A 12,897-nucleotide genomic window follows, 5' to 3' on the forward strand; every position below is an offset into this window, starting at 1 on the left:
TGTCACAGTGACGAGAGACAGGCCGTTAAGGCTACAGTGGGCAGCCCATCACAGCTCATCCCAGGGAAGAAGGGGTGAATCACCACTCCCACCTCCCAACCCAGGCAGGCTATCAGTATGCAGAGGGGAGGGGGGAGTCTGCAGAGCCTAATCTAAGTGTAGGCAGGAAAAGGTCCCCTTTATAAAAGTGGGATCTCTAGCGTAGTAATGTCCAAACCCTATATATCATTGGAAAGGGTTCACCGCCCCGAGTCCAACAAGACCAAACATGACAGACTTATTAGGTCCCTGTCAGAAGTTATCCCATAAGGAGAGGTTCCCAATATTATCCTATGGAGGATTAGCCTTACTGCAGTAGCAGGGGCTTGTGGCAGATATGCCAGCCTCACAATGTTTTAGGGGAGAGCACCTGCACCTCAGCACTGTTTAGCAGTGGTGAGGCGCCCAGAGTCCTAAGTCCAACAAAATGTAAGGTAAAATGGGGAGGCAAAAAGAGCAAAAATGTAGGGGAGACCACCCTAAGGCTGACAGGTCTAACACGTGTCCCCCCCAGCTGAAAGTGGGGAGAACTACCCAACCTCTAGGGAGTTCTCATCACTAAGGCGGAAAAACCAAGAGAGACCGTCAGCATTGGCGTGGTCTACTCCGGGTCTGTGTTCCACCCTGAAGTCCATCCCCTGTAGAGAAATGGACCACCTCAACAATTTGGGATTCTCGCCCCTCATTTGCATGAGCCACCTGAGGGGCCGATGGTCAGTCTGAATCAGGAAGTGGGAGCCAAACAAGTATGGCCTCAACTTCTTCACAGCCCAGACCACCGCAAAGGCTTCCCTCTCTATCGCGCTCCACCGCTGTTCTCGGGGGAGCAGCCTCCTGGAGATGAAGGCTACTGGTTGGTCCCGTCCCTCCTCATTGAGTTGCGAAAGTACTGCCCCTATGCCATGCTCTGAGGCGTCCGTTTGGACAATGAACTCTTTGGAGAAGTCAGGGGCCCTGAGCACAGGGGCTGTGCACATGGCCTGCTTTAGAGAGTCAAAGGCTTTTTGGCAAGCTTCTGTCCAAATGACTTTTCTAGGGTATTTCTTAGAGGTTAGCTCAGTCAAGGGGGCCACAATGGTGCCATAGCCCTTGACAAATCTGCGGTAGTAACCTGTGAGGCCCAGGAATGCCCTGGCCTCAGTCTGTGTTTTGGGAGGCTCCCAGGCCAGGATGGTTTCTATCTTGGCCTGTAGGGGCTGCACCTTGCCCCCGCCTACCAAGTGTCCCAGGTAGACTACTGACCCCTGCCCTATCTGGCATTTGCTAGCTTTGATAGTCAGGCCTGCCTGCTGCAGAGCCTGAAGCACTTCCTGGAGGTGACCCAAATGGTCCTCCCAGCTGCTACTGAAGACAGCTATGCTGTCCAGGTAGGCAGCAGAGAAGGCCTCTAAACCGGAAAGGACCCGGTTCACCAGCCGCTGGAAGGTGGCAGGAGCGTTTTTCAGTCCAAAGGGCATCACTCTAAACTGGTAGTGGCGCTCTGGGGTGGAAAAGGCGGACCTCTCTTTAGCTCCATCTGTTAGGGCAATCTGCCAGTACCCCGACGTGAGGTCAAAGGTACTCAAGTATCGGGCAGCCCCTAGTCGGTCAATGAGCTCATCCGCCCTAGGGATAGGATGAGCATCAGTCTTGGTCACAGAGTTCAGTCCCCTGTAATCCACACAGAACCTAAGTTCTGGTGTGGTGCCCGGTGGGGCAGCTTTTGGTACCAGAACCACCGGACTGGACCAAGGGCTTTTGGAGGACTCTATCACCCCCAACTCCAGCATCTTAGTGACTTCACTCTGGATGCTGGCCTTCACCTTGTCTGACAACCTGTAAGACTTGGACTTGACAGGGGGGCTGTCTCCTGTGTCCACATCATGGGTACACAGGTGGGTAATCCCAGGGATAAGGGAAAACACTGAGGCGAACTGCCCCAGGACCTGGCGACAGTCCCTCTGTTGCTCAGGAGTCAAGGATGGGGAGAGAACCACTCCCTCCACTGACCCATCCTTCTCTTTAGCAGCAAAGAGGTCCGGGAGAGGTTCACTTTCCTCTTCCTCAGCCCCATCAGTCACCATCAGTAAGGTAAGCTCAGACCTCTCATGGTGGGGTTTGAGGCGGTTGGCATGTAGCACCCTGTGGGGCTGCCTGGGGGTCTTAAGGTCCACTAGGTAAGTGGCCTTGCCCTTCTTCTCCAATATCTCATAAGGGCCTGTCCAGCGATCCTGGAGGGCACTAAGCTCTCCAGGCTCCATGACCCACACCTTCTGTCCAGGTTCTAGCTCCACATGGTGAGAGTTCTGGTCGTACCATTCCTTCATTACCGCCTGGCTGGCCTCTAAGTTGTCAGAAGCTTGTTTCCATAACTTAGCCATTTGGCTACGGAAGGCCAGCATGTAGCTCACTACATCCCGGGGAAGCCTCCTTGGAGTCTTCTCCCACCCATCCTTCACTAAACTGAGAGGTCCCCTAACAGGGTGACCGTACAAGAGATCGAAGGGGCTGAAACCCACCCCCTTCTGCGGTACCTCCCTGTAGGAAAACAGCAAACAGGGCAAGAGGATGTCCCACTTTTTCCTCAGGCCCTCAGGCAGACTCCTGATCATGCCCTTTAGGGTCTTGTTAAATCTCTCCATGAGACCATTGGTCTGTGGGTGGTAAGGGTGGAGAACTTATAAGTAACCCCACACTCCTTCCACATGGCTTGCATGTAGGCAGACATAAAATTGGTACCCCTGTCGGACACCACCTCTTTGGGAAAACCCACTCTGGTAAAAATCCCCATCAGGGCCCGTGCCACAGCAGGTGCAGTGATGGTTCTCAGAGGAATAGCCTCTGGGTACCGGGTGGCGTGGTCCACCAGAACCAGGATAAACCTGTGACCAGAAGAAGTCGGTGGATCCATAGGCCCAACAATGTCGATGCCCACCCTCTCAAAGGGGGTGCTAACGACAGGTAGTGGTTCCAGGGGAGCCTTCAGCTTAGCCCCTGTTTTCCCACTAGCTTGGCAGGTCACACAGGTCCTGCAGAATGTATCTGAGGAGATCCTCATCTGCGGCCAATAAAAATGTGGGACAAGCCTAGCAAAGGTCTTGTCTTGGCCCAAGTGTCCTGCCAATGGGATCTCATGAGCCAATTCCAAAAGAAAGGCCCTGTAGCACTGGGGGACCACTAAGGCCATTGATGACCCATGCACAGGAGCCTTGGGCTCACTGTAAAGGAGCCCATCCTCCCAGTAAATATGATACTTCGCGGAGGCATTGCCTGCTGCTTGGGCTTTGGCCTGTCGCCTCATGCCCTCAAGGGTAGGACACTCCATCTGTGCCTGGCAAAACTCCTCCCTGGTGGGCCCTCCTTCCACCTGCCACTCTGCAGGGGTAGGTAGGTCCCCCAAGGGAGCAACGTCCCCCTCTGTGGACTCCGGTGCAACCTCCTCAGGGGCCCCATCCATCTCACGGGGTGACTGCCCCGGGGCGGGCTTCCCACGCCCTCGGGCTCCTCCCTTCTTAGCAGCTGGCTGGGCCATTTTTCCAGGCTCCAGCCCTGGCTGACTCCCTTTCCGGGCAGCCATAGACCGTGTGGTAGCACAAATCCACTCCGGCAACCCCAGCATCTCCACATGCGCTTTGAGCTCTACCTCCTTCCAGGCAGTATGCTCTAGGTCATTCCCTAACAGACAGTCCACTGGCATGGCAGGGCTCACAGCAACTCTTAAAAGGCCTGCAACCCCTCCCCACTCAAATGGAACCTGTGCTATGGGATAGTGACCCCCCTGTTGTCAGCCATCACAACTGGATGGACTGAATGGGGAATTATTTGCACTGGGGACACCAGCTGACTCCTTACCATAGTCATGCTGGCACCTGTGTCCCTCAGGGCCTCCACCACCCGACCATTGAGGGTGACCCACTGCCTATACTTAGTAGTATTGGAGGGCACGTGGACCTTAGGAACCATCTCACTGTCTCCCAGAGACACTAGGACAAGCCCGGCCCCCTCACTCCCATCATCTAGGGACAGCTCCTCCCCAAGCGCTACACTAGCCACCCCGGGGGTTTTACCTCCAGAGGCCTGTGGTGCTCTCTTGCGACACTTGGGATCCCCCTTGTAGTGTCCAAGTTCACCACACTCATAGCACCGGACAATTCTGGGCTGCTGACTTTTGTCAGGATAAGTGGGCTTCTGGTGGCCAGATTGGGGCTGGGACCCAGACCCTTTCCCTTGTGAATTATTTTGGGGGCCTTTGGAGAAATCTTTCTTTTTATCTCCCCCCTCTTTCTTCTGGTGGGAACCCTGACCACCCCTTTGGGAGTCCCCCCCAGAACCCTTGTTGGACACCCTGGTACTGACCCAGGTGTCCGCCTCCTCCGCAAGCTTCCTAGGATTGGTCAACTTGCGGTCAACCAGGTGTTGGCGCAGCTCTGGAAAACATTTCTCTAGAAGGTGCTCTCTTAAAAACAAGTTATACAATCCTTCATAGTCATGCACATTGCTGCCCCGCACCCAGCCCTCTAAAGCTTTACTAGCGTAGTCCAGGAAATCTACCCAGTTCTGTGTGGGAAGTTTGTGGCTATTCCTAAACCTCTGCCTATACCTCTCAGGGGTAAGACCGAACCTCTTAAGCAATGCTTCTTTCATAACAGAATATTTGGTCTGGTCTTCCTTTTCTAGGCTAAGGAGTGTGTCCCTAACTTCCGGAGGTATGTACTTGTACAGACCACCCCCCCAGTGACTCTCTGGGACCCCATGGGCTCTTAGTGACACCTCATAGGCAGCTAACCACTTATCAATATTATCCCCCACCTTAAAACTGGCCATCACATCTTTAGGCATAAAGACCCTGGACTCACGTGAAGCTTCCGTAGGTATGCTGCCACCACTCTTGATGCTGTTCGTCCCTGCTTGTAGGGCTCGAATTTCCAGTTCCTTCAGGTTGAGCTCATGGGTAAGTTTCCTCTCCTCCATGGCCCACCTTTCTTTCTCATGCTCCCTTTCCAATTTGGCGAGTTCCAATTTAAACTGTCTCTCCTCTCTCCTGTCCTCCAATTCCTCTGAGGACAGGGTCCTTACTGACACACTACTGCCTGCCCTGGAAGGTACCCTTGTACCTGGTAACAAGTTGCCATTTTCCACCAAGGGCAGTAGGTCAAGTTCTCCTGTGGCCCCTTGCTCCGCTCCCTGCCCGTCCCCTTCTCTATTTCCTTCTGGGTGGGCCGTTACCCATGCCCTCAAGGCTTTCTGAAGCTCTGTCTTCTTAGCGCCTCGCTTAAAGGGCACCCTTTTCTCCTCGCAGAATTCCTTGAGTTGTGCCACTGTGTAAACTTCCAGATTGGCCAGCTCGAATTCCATCTTGCTAGGTAGGGCCTCAGACGTTTGTAGAGAAAACCAAATAGGACTTAGGCACAAGGACTTTTAAAAAGAGCAGCCAGTCAGGGAGAATTTAAAATTAAAAAAAAAAATCAAAAATGCCAATTGGAGAGGGTAGACAAAAATTCAGTAGAGTCAGGTGTAGGGTTGCAGTGTACACTGCGTCGCTGCGTGGTGTTACACAAGCACAAGTCCTATCCCACCGCTCGATCACCAATGTTAGAACCGGGGTCTCTAGTTGGCCAGGGTATGTACCCTAGTCCAAGTAGGGACCACCGCTTCCGACCTGGTAGCTTGGCGCAGAGCAGCAAAGGCGTAACTTCAGAGGCAATGTGTAAAGTATTTGTGCAACACACAACGGAGATGACACAGTAAAAACACTCACAAAAGCAACACCACACCAGTTTTTTATAAGAATAAGAATTTCTTTATCTAAAAATTATGCGAGAACCAAAAGCAGGTAAATCCAGCTCCAGGCAACATCAAAAATAAAAAGGATTCCAATTTCCAAGCAAGATCAATAATCAATAAGAATGAATCCAGTTCCCAGGCCTGATCAAATCACCAAAAGCTCATGTGTCCCAAGGGCTCCTGATGGTAATGTCTTTCTCACAGTGTCCTTGAATGGCAAAAGTTCACTTGAGGTAGGTTCTTATGGTCAAAATTCACTGTGGGAAGGTTCGTAGGCTAAAGTTCCCTTGTAGCATAATAAGTGTGCCTCTCATAGAAATGATGTTACCAGCCAAGCACAAAGCTCACACTCCAGGTACCCGGCCAACCCGCACCCCGCCCCCTCACAGCAGCCTGGTTGCACTGAGGCGTTACCTGGGGTGGTGGTTGCGGGCGCGGGTGCGAGGCTCCTCTCCCCCTGGGGCCTTGGGCTCAGCAGGCGCTGCACGGGTGGGGGTCACAGCCACACAGCGCTCCTTTAGCACAGCGTTTAACAGTGCCTCCAAGTCCTGGGCAACGACGGAGCCTCCTGCCACACAGCGCTTCGCTTCTTAGCGCTACACAGCGCGCTCCGGTCCCAGCGGCGGTGACCTCAGGGCCAGTTTCAGTCGGCTTGCGCCAGAAGCAGAGGCAATCACAGAGCCCTCGGGAGGATCACAGGGCAAGCAGCGCTGAGGGCAGGCACAGCGTTGCAGGGCAAATCTTGAGAGTGTTGTTGCTGTTCCAAAGGGCAGTCTTTAAAACGCTGTGGTCCAAGGACAGGTAGTTTCCTTTAGCTTAAAAAGGGTGCAGTCCCAAAAAGGCATTCTTTAAAAGGTGGTTCAAAGAAAAGTAGTTCCTTTGGGATGTTGTGGAGACACTCTGGGGGTGATGTTGCAGTCTCCCATGCAGGGCAGGATCAGCAGACAGTAGGGCAGCTCAGCAGGTTGTGGGGCAGCAGTTCCTTGGAGCAGTCAGCCTCCTTCCCAGTGGCAATCCTCTTGCGCATTAGTCCTCACTCCAGCAGGGATTCTTCCAGGTCCAGCAGTGTAACAAGAATGTGAGGCCAGGACCCTCCCTTATATATCTTTTTAGTCTAGGGGCTAGAAAGTGGTGGAAGTCTCTGGAAGGGTCTGGGGGCAGGGGCTTCTGGAAGAGTCCAGGGAGTTCTGGTATGTTCCCTGCCTTCCCTGACCTAGCTGTCACAGTGACGAGAGACAGGCCGTTAAGGCTACAGTGGGCAGCCCATCACAGCTCATCCCAGGGAAGAAGGTGTGAATCACCACTCCCACCTCCCAACCCAGGCAGGCTATCAGTATGCAGAGGGGAGGGGGGAGTCTGCAGAGCCTAATCTAAGTGTAGGCAGGAAAATGTCCCCTTTATAAAAGTGGGATCTCTAGCGTAGTAATGTCCAAACCCTATATATCATTGGAAAGGGTTCCCCGCCCCGAGTCCAACAAGACCAAACATGACAGACTTATTAGGTCCCTGTCAGAAGTTATCCCATAAGGAGAGGTTCCCAATATTATCCTATGGAGGATTAGCCTTACTGCAGTAGCAGGGGCTTGTGGCAGATATGCCAGCCTCACAATGTTTTAGGGGAGAGCACCTGCACCTCAGCACTGTTTAGCAGTGGTGAGGCGCCCAGAGTCCTAAGTCCAACAAAATGTAAGGTAAAAATGGGAGGCAAAAAGGGCAAAAATGTAGGGGAGACCACCCTAAGGCTGACAGGTCTAACAAACTGCATTTCCATACAGAGTCTCAAAATCATAGATATCTTCATACCGCAGTAAGAATACATGAAGCGATTTACATACTGCAGGCAGGCTGGCCTTGTAGCTCAGTGGCAGAGCACTGGTCTTGTAAACCAGGGGGTCATGAGTTCAAGCCTCATCAGGGCCTTTTTATATGTGAGTTTCTGTATGTTGTTTCCAAGTCATTCTTTCTAGGAGTCACACCTTGTCTTAAGTTTGCTTATTGACAAGCTTCCCTTTCCTGCTTTCATCGTATCAAGAAGACTTCATGAAAACCATTGAACCATAAACTATTGCCTCACCCCTTCCGATCGCCTGACGAACGCCTGACAAACGCCATTCTCACCCTGCCGGGCAAAGCCAAATAAGCCAAGCATATTTGAAGTTCCTTTGAAAGTCAGAGCGAGGACTATGACCTCTGTTCCGACTGAGTCTGCATCCACAGAAAGGATGAAATAAGGATCTAGAAATTTCACCAAGGAGATGTGAACTTCATCCCCCTTAAAATACTTTTCCTCCCAGATGCCCCGGCTCTTAGTCAAATGAGGTTAATCTTCAAAACCCCACCCCCACTAACCATAAATATCCGACTCTCCTGCTGTCAATTCAAATGATACAAGGTATCTTGTACATAGAGAGAATGTGAGAAAAAGCAGAATCGCTTCATAGATTTGGTGACCTTGGAAGGGTCGGCTGGATAAAGAAGTGAACCTGATTTCGGGAAAAGGAGTATCGTGATGGGGATGAGGAAAAGAGAACATGGACCACATTCACAAGTTAGAGAATTAAATGTAATAGGTTGAATGGTTTTAAAAAGTTAACTTTGAGCACGAATTGTGTTTTTTAAACTGCAAAGAATTAAAAAATCAATGTGGGATTGGAGGCACAATCTGAGCAGAAAGCACCATAAGCTGCTATGGTGCAACTCTTATGTTGACTAGAAACATTAATATGATGACGCTCTTCTTTTGATATGTCTTTCAGTTAAATTGTATTGTAAGTAGCTGAAAACAGCACTGTTTGCAGCTCCTCAGTATATGGTTATCCCGTGACAACAATGTTTTCATCATATTTATTATTCTACAAATGTATTTTTAAATGCACTGATGTGGTGTTTGCATGCTATGCCAGACGGCACATCATGGAATGTTTATAAGGAGCATCGAATAGGATTGTGATATTTGCACCTGGAAGAGTCGGACACGCAGATCCTGAAAAGAAGTAAAGACTCTCTAGCAAGGGCCGTCTTTACCCTGAGTTTAATCTTTACTTTTAGTGAAATGGTTTATGAAAAACCAGTAAGCTGCTCCAGGTGAGGCTCGAACTCACAACCTCGGCATGCCTCAATGCAAGTACTGCAGTATAAGTACCGCGCGCTAACCCATTGCGCCACTGGAGCTCACTGTTCTCATATCTCCCCAGTTGAGCCATCTAGAGCTGAGCAAGTAGATACTGGCACTGCTCCCTTATTCACTGTGCAAGATCGACTCACATGCTAGCATGTTATCATGACTATTAAAAACTACAGTCCTAATGGAACAGATTTGATAATTCTGCTATATCATGTGCTCTGTCTATTGAACACCACATACATTTGCCAGTTCTGACACAGTCTAGGAGAAACTTATGATTATTTGTAATGAGCACATAGTAAGAATTTCCTAAAAAATGAAACATAGTCACCTAAGGCAGACGAGGTGGCCGAGTGGTTAAGGCGATGGACTGCTAATCCATTGTGCTCTGCACGCGTGGGTTCGAATCCCACCTTCTTCGGAACGACATCTGACACTCTATTGAAGGTGGGCATGTCTCGTAGTACAATTACACTCTCTTTCAAGACACAGCCATAATCCACTAGAAGGGCCCAACTGACTATTCCATTTTGGCAATTATGTCAAATTAAGGGAAGTGTTTTGTGCTTAATTGAAATTAGATCTTTCATGAAGTGTCAAGAGGATTGCCTTTCCCTCACTCCTGGCCTTCTAACCAGTTTGGATAGATAGACTGATAAGAAAGCAGCTCTTACTCCTAAAGTTTCAGCCATCTCAAGTGTATGACTGTTGACATATGTCTGCCCCACAGAGACAGATCACTTCTAATAAGTGAGTTCTCTATCTGTCACTGATTGCGGACATACTAACTAGAGCTATCAGTATAGTCATAAATGTGAATACTCTTATGTTCTCAAATCAAAATGGAGTTTTTCCTACTTCCAAGAAAAGTGTCTTAAGCATGCTCTTCAATTTGTGCACGCATGTAGACATTCAAATGCAACTGCATTTCCATACAGAGTCTCAAAATCATAGATATCTTCATACCGCAGTAAGAATACATGAAGCGATTTACATACTTCAGGTAGGCTGGCCTTGTAGCTAAGTGGCAGAGCACTGGTCTTGTAAACCAGGGGTCATGAGTTCAAGCCTCATCAGGGCCTTTTTATATCTGAGTTTCTGTATGTTGTTTCCAAGTCATTCTTTCTAGGAGTCACACCTTGTCTTAAGTTTGCTTATTGACAAGCTTCCCTTTCCTGCTTTCATCGTATCAAGAAGACTTCATGAAAACCATTGAACCATAAACTATTGCCTCACACCTGACGAACGCCTGACGAACGCCATTCTCACCCCGCCGGGCAAAGCCAAATAAGCCATGCATATTTGAAGTTCCTTTGAAAGTCAGAGCGAGGACTATGACCTCTGTTCCGACTGAGTCTGCATCCACAGAAAGGATATAATAAGGATCTAGAAATTTCACCAAGGAGATGTGAACTTCATCCCCCTTAAAATACTTTTCCTCCCAGATGCCCCGGCTCTTAGTCAAATGAGGTTAATCTTCAAAACCCCACCCCCACTAACCATAAATATCCGACTCTCCTGCTGTCCATTCAAATGATACAAGGTATCTTGTACATAGAGAGAATGTGAGAAAAAGCAGAATCGCTTCATAGATTTGGTGACCTTGGAAGGGTCGGCTGGATAAAGAAGTGAACCTGATGTCGGGAAAAGGAGTATCGTGATGGGGATGAAGAAAAGAGAACATGGACCACATTCACAAGTTAGAGAAATAAATGTAATAGGTTGAATGGTTTTAAAAGTTAACTTTGAGCATGAATTGTGTTTTTTAAACTGCAAAGAATTAAAAAATCAATGTGGGATTGGAGGCACAATCTGAGCAGAAAGCACCATAAGCTGCTATGGTGCAACTCTTATGTTGACTAGAAACATTAATATGATGACGCTCTTCTTTTGATATGTCTTTCAGTTAAATTGTATTGTAAGTAGCTGATACAGCACTGTTTGCAGCTCCTCAGTATATGGTTATCCCGTGACAACAATGTTTTCATCATATTTATTATTCTACAAATGTATTTTTAAACGCACTGATGTGGTGTTTGCATGCTATGCAAGACGGCACATCATGGAATGTTTATAAGGAGCATCGAATAGGATTGTGATATTTGCACCTGGAAGAGTCGGACACGCAGATCCTGAAAAGAAGTAAAGACTCTCGAGAAAGGGTCGTCTTTACCCTGAGTTTAATCTTTACTTTTAGTGAAATGGTTTATGAAAAACCAGTAAGCTGCTCCAGGTGAGGCTTGAAGTCACAACCTCGGCATGCCTCAATGCAAGTACTGCTGTATAAGTACCACACGCTAACCGATTGCGCCACTGGAGATGACTGTTCTCATATCTCCCCAGTTGAGCCATCTAGAGCTGACCAAGTAGATACTGGCACTGCTCCCTTATTCACTGTGCAAGATCGACTCACAAGCTAGCATGTTATCATGACTATTAAAAACTATAGTCCTAATGGAACCGATTTGATAATTCTGCTATATCATGTGCTCTGTCTATTGAACACCACATACATTTGCCAGTTCTGACACAGTCTAGGAGAAACTTATGATTATTTGTAATTAGCACATAGTAAGAATTTCCTAAAAAATGAAACATAGTCACCTAAGGCAGACGAGGTGGCCGAGTGGTTAAGGCGATGGACTGCTAATCCATTGTGCTCTGCACGCGTGGGTTCGAATCCCACCTTCGTCGGAACGCCATCAGACACTCTTTTGAAGGTGGGCATGTCTCGTAGTACAATTACACTCTCTTTCAAGACACAGCCATAATCCACTAGAAGGGCCCAACTGACTATTCCATTTTGGCAATTATGTTAAATTAAGGTAAGTGTTTTGTGCTTAATTGAAATGAGATCTTTCATGAAGTGTCCAGAGGATTGCCTTTCCCTCACTCCTGGCCTTCTAACCAGTTTGGATAGATAGACTGATAAGAAAGCAGCTCTTACTCCTAAAGTTTCAGCCATCTCAAGTGTATGACTGTTGACATATGTCTGCCCCACAGAGACAGATCACTTCTAATAAGTGAGTTCTCTATCTGTCACTGATTGCGGACATACTAACTAGAGCTATCAGTATGGTCATAAATGTGAATACTCTTATGTTCTCAAATCAAAATGGAGTTTTTCCTACTTCCAAGAAAAGTGTCTTAAGCATGCGCTTCAATTTGTGCACGCATGTAGACATTCAAATGCAACTGCATTTCCATACAGAGTCTCAAAATCATAGATATCTTCATACCGCAGTAAGAATACATGAAGCGATTTACATACTGCAGGCAGGCTGGCCTTGTAGCTCAGTGGCAGAGCACTGGTCTTGTAAACCAGGGGTCATGAGTTCAAGCCTCATCAGGGCCTTTTTATATGTGAGTTTCTGAGTGTTGTTTCCGAGTCATTCTTTCTAGGAGTCACACATTGTCTTAAGTTTGCTTATTGACAAGCTTCCCTTTCCTGCTTTCATCGTATCAAGAAGACTTCATGAAAACCATTGAACCATAAACTATTGCCTCACGCCTGACGAACGCCTGACAAACGCCATTCTCACCCTGCCGGGCATAGCCAAATAAGCCATGCATATTTGAAGTTCTTTTGAAAGTCAGAGCGAGGACTATGACCTCTGTTCCGACTGAGTCTGCATCCACAGAAAGGATGAAATAAGGATCTAGAAATTTCACCAAGGAGATGTGAACTTCATCCCCCTTAAAATACGTTTCCTCCCAGATGCCCCGGCTCTTAGTCAAATGAGGTTAATCTTCAAAACCCCACCCCCACTAACCATAAATATCCGACTCTCCTGCTGTCCATTCAAATGATACAAGGTATCTTGTACATAGAGAGAATGTGAGAAAAAGCAGAATCGCTTCATAGATTTGGTGACCTTGGAAGGGTCGGCTGGATAAAGAAGTGAACCTGATTTCGGGAAAAGGAGTATCGTGATGGGGATGAGGAAAAGAGAACATGGACCACATTCACA

The 12,897-nt window shown here is 48.3% G+C and overlaps 6 non-coding genes across 6 annotated transcripts; 5 read left to right on the plus strand and 1 right to left on the minus strand.

Moving 5' to 3' along the window:
• The first annotated feature begins 7,649 nt into the window (after positions 1-7,649).
• TRNAT-UGU (transfer RNA threonine (anticodon UGU)) lies at positions 7,650-7,722 on the plus strand. The gene has a single exon. It is a non-coding gene; the product is annotated as a tRNA-Thr (tRNA).
• A 1,156-nt stretch (positions 7,723-8,878) lies between these two features.
• On the minus strand, positions 8,879-8,973 carry TRNAI-UAU (transfer RNA isoleucine (anticodon UAU)). Its single transcript has 2 exons — positions 8,936-8,973; positions 8,879-8,914 (listed from the first exon to the last, which is right to left on the minus strand). It is a non-coding gene; the product is annotated as a tRNA-Ile (tRNA).
• Positions 8,974-9,265: 292 nt separating this feature from the next.
• TRNAS-GCU (transfer RNA serine (anticodon GCU)) lies at positions 9,266-9,347 on the plus strand. The gene has a single exon. It is a non-coding gene; the product is annotated as a tRNA-Ser (tRNA).
• A 589-nt stretch (positions 9,348-9,936) lies between these two features.
• On the plus strand, positions 9,937-10,008 carry TRNAT-UGU (transfer RNA threonine (anticodon UGU)). Its single transcript has one exon. It is a non-coding gene; the product is annotated as a tRNA-Thr (tRNA).
• A 1,530-nt stretch (positions 10,009-11,538) lies between these two features.
• On the plus strand, positions 11,539-11,620 carry TRNAS-GCU (transfer RNA serine (anticodon GCU)). The gene has a single exon. It is a non-coding gene; the product is annotated as a tRNA-Ser (tRNA).
• Positions 11,621-12,209: 589 nt separating this feature from the next.
• TRNAT-UGU (transfer RNA threonine (anticodon UGU)) lies at positions 12,210-12,281 on the plus strand. Its single transcript has one exon. It is a non-coding gene; the product is annotated as a tRNA-Thr (tRNA).
• The last annotated feature ends 616 nt before the right edge of the window (positions 12,282-12,897 follow it).

This window comes from Lissotriton helveticus, chromosome 5_1 (assembly GCF_964261635.1).
Source record: "Lissotriton helveticus chromosome 5_1, aLisHel1.1, whole genome shotgun sequence".
Taxonomy (NCBI): domain Eukaryota; kingdom Metazoa; phylum Chordata; class Amphibia; order Caudata; family Salamandridae; genus Lissotriton; species Lissotriton helveticus.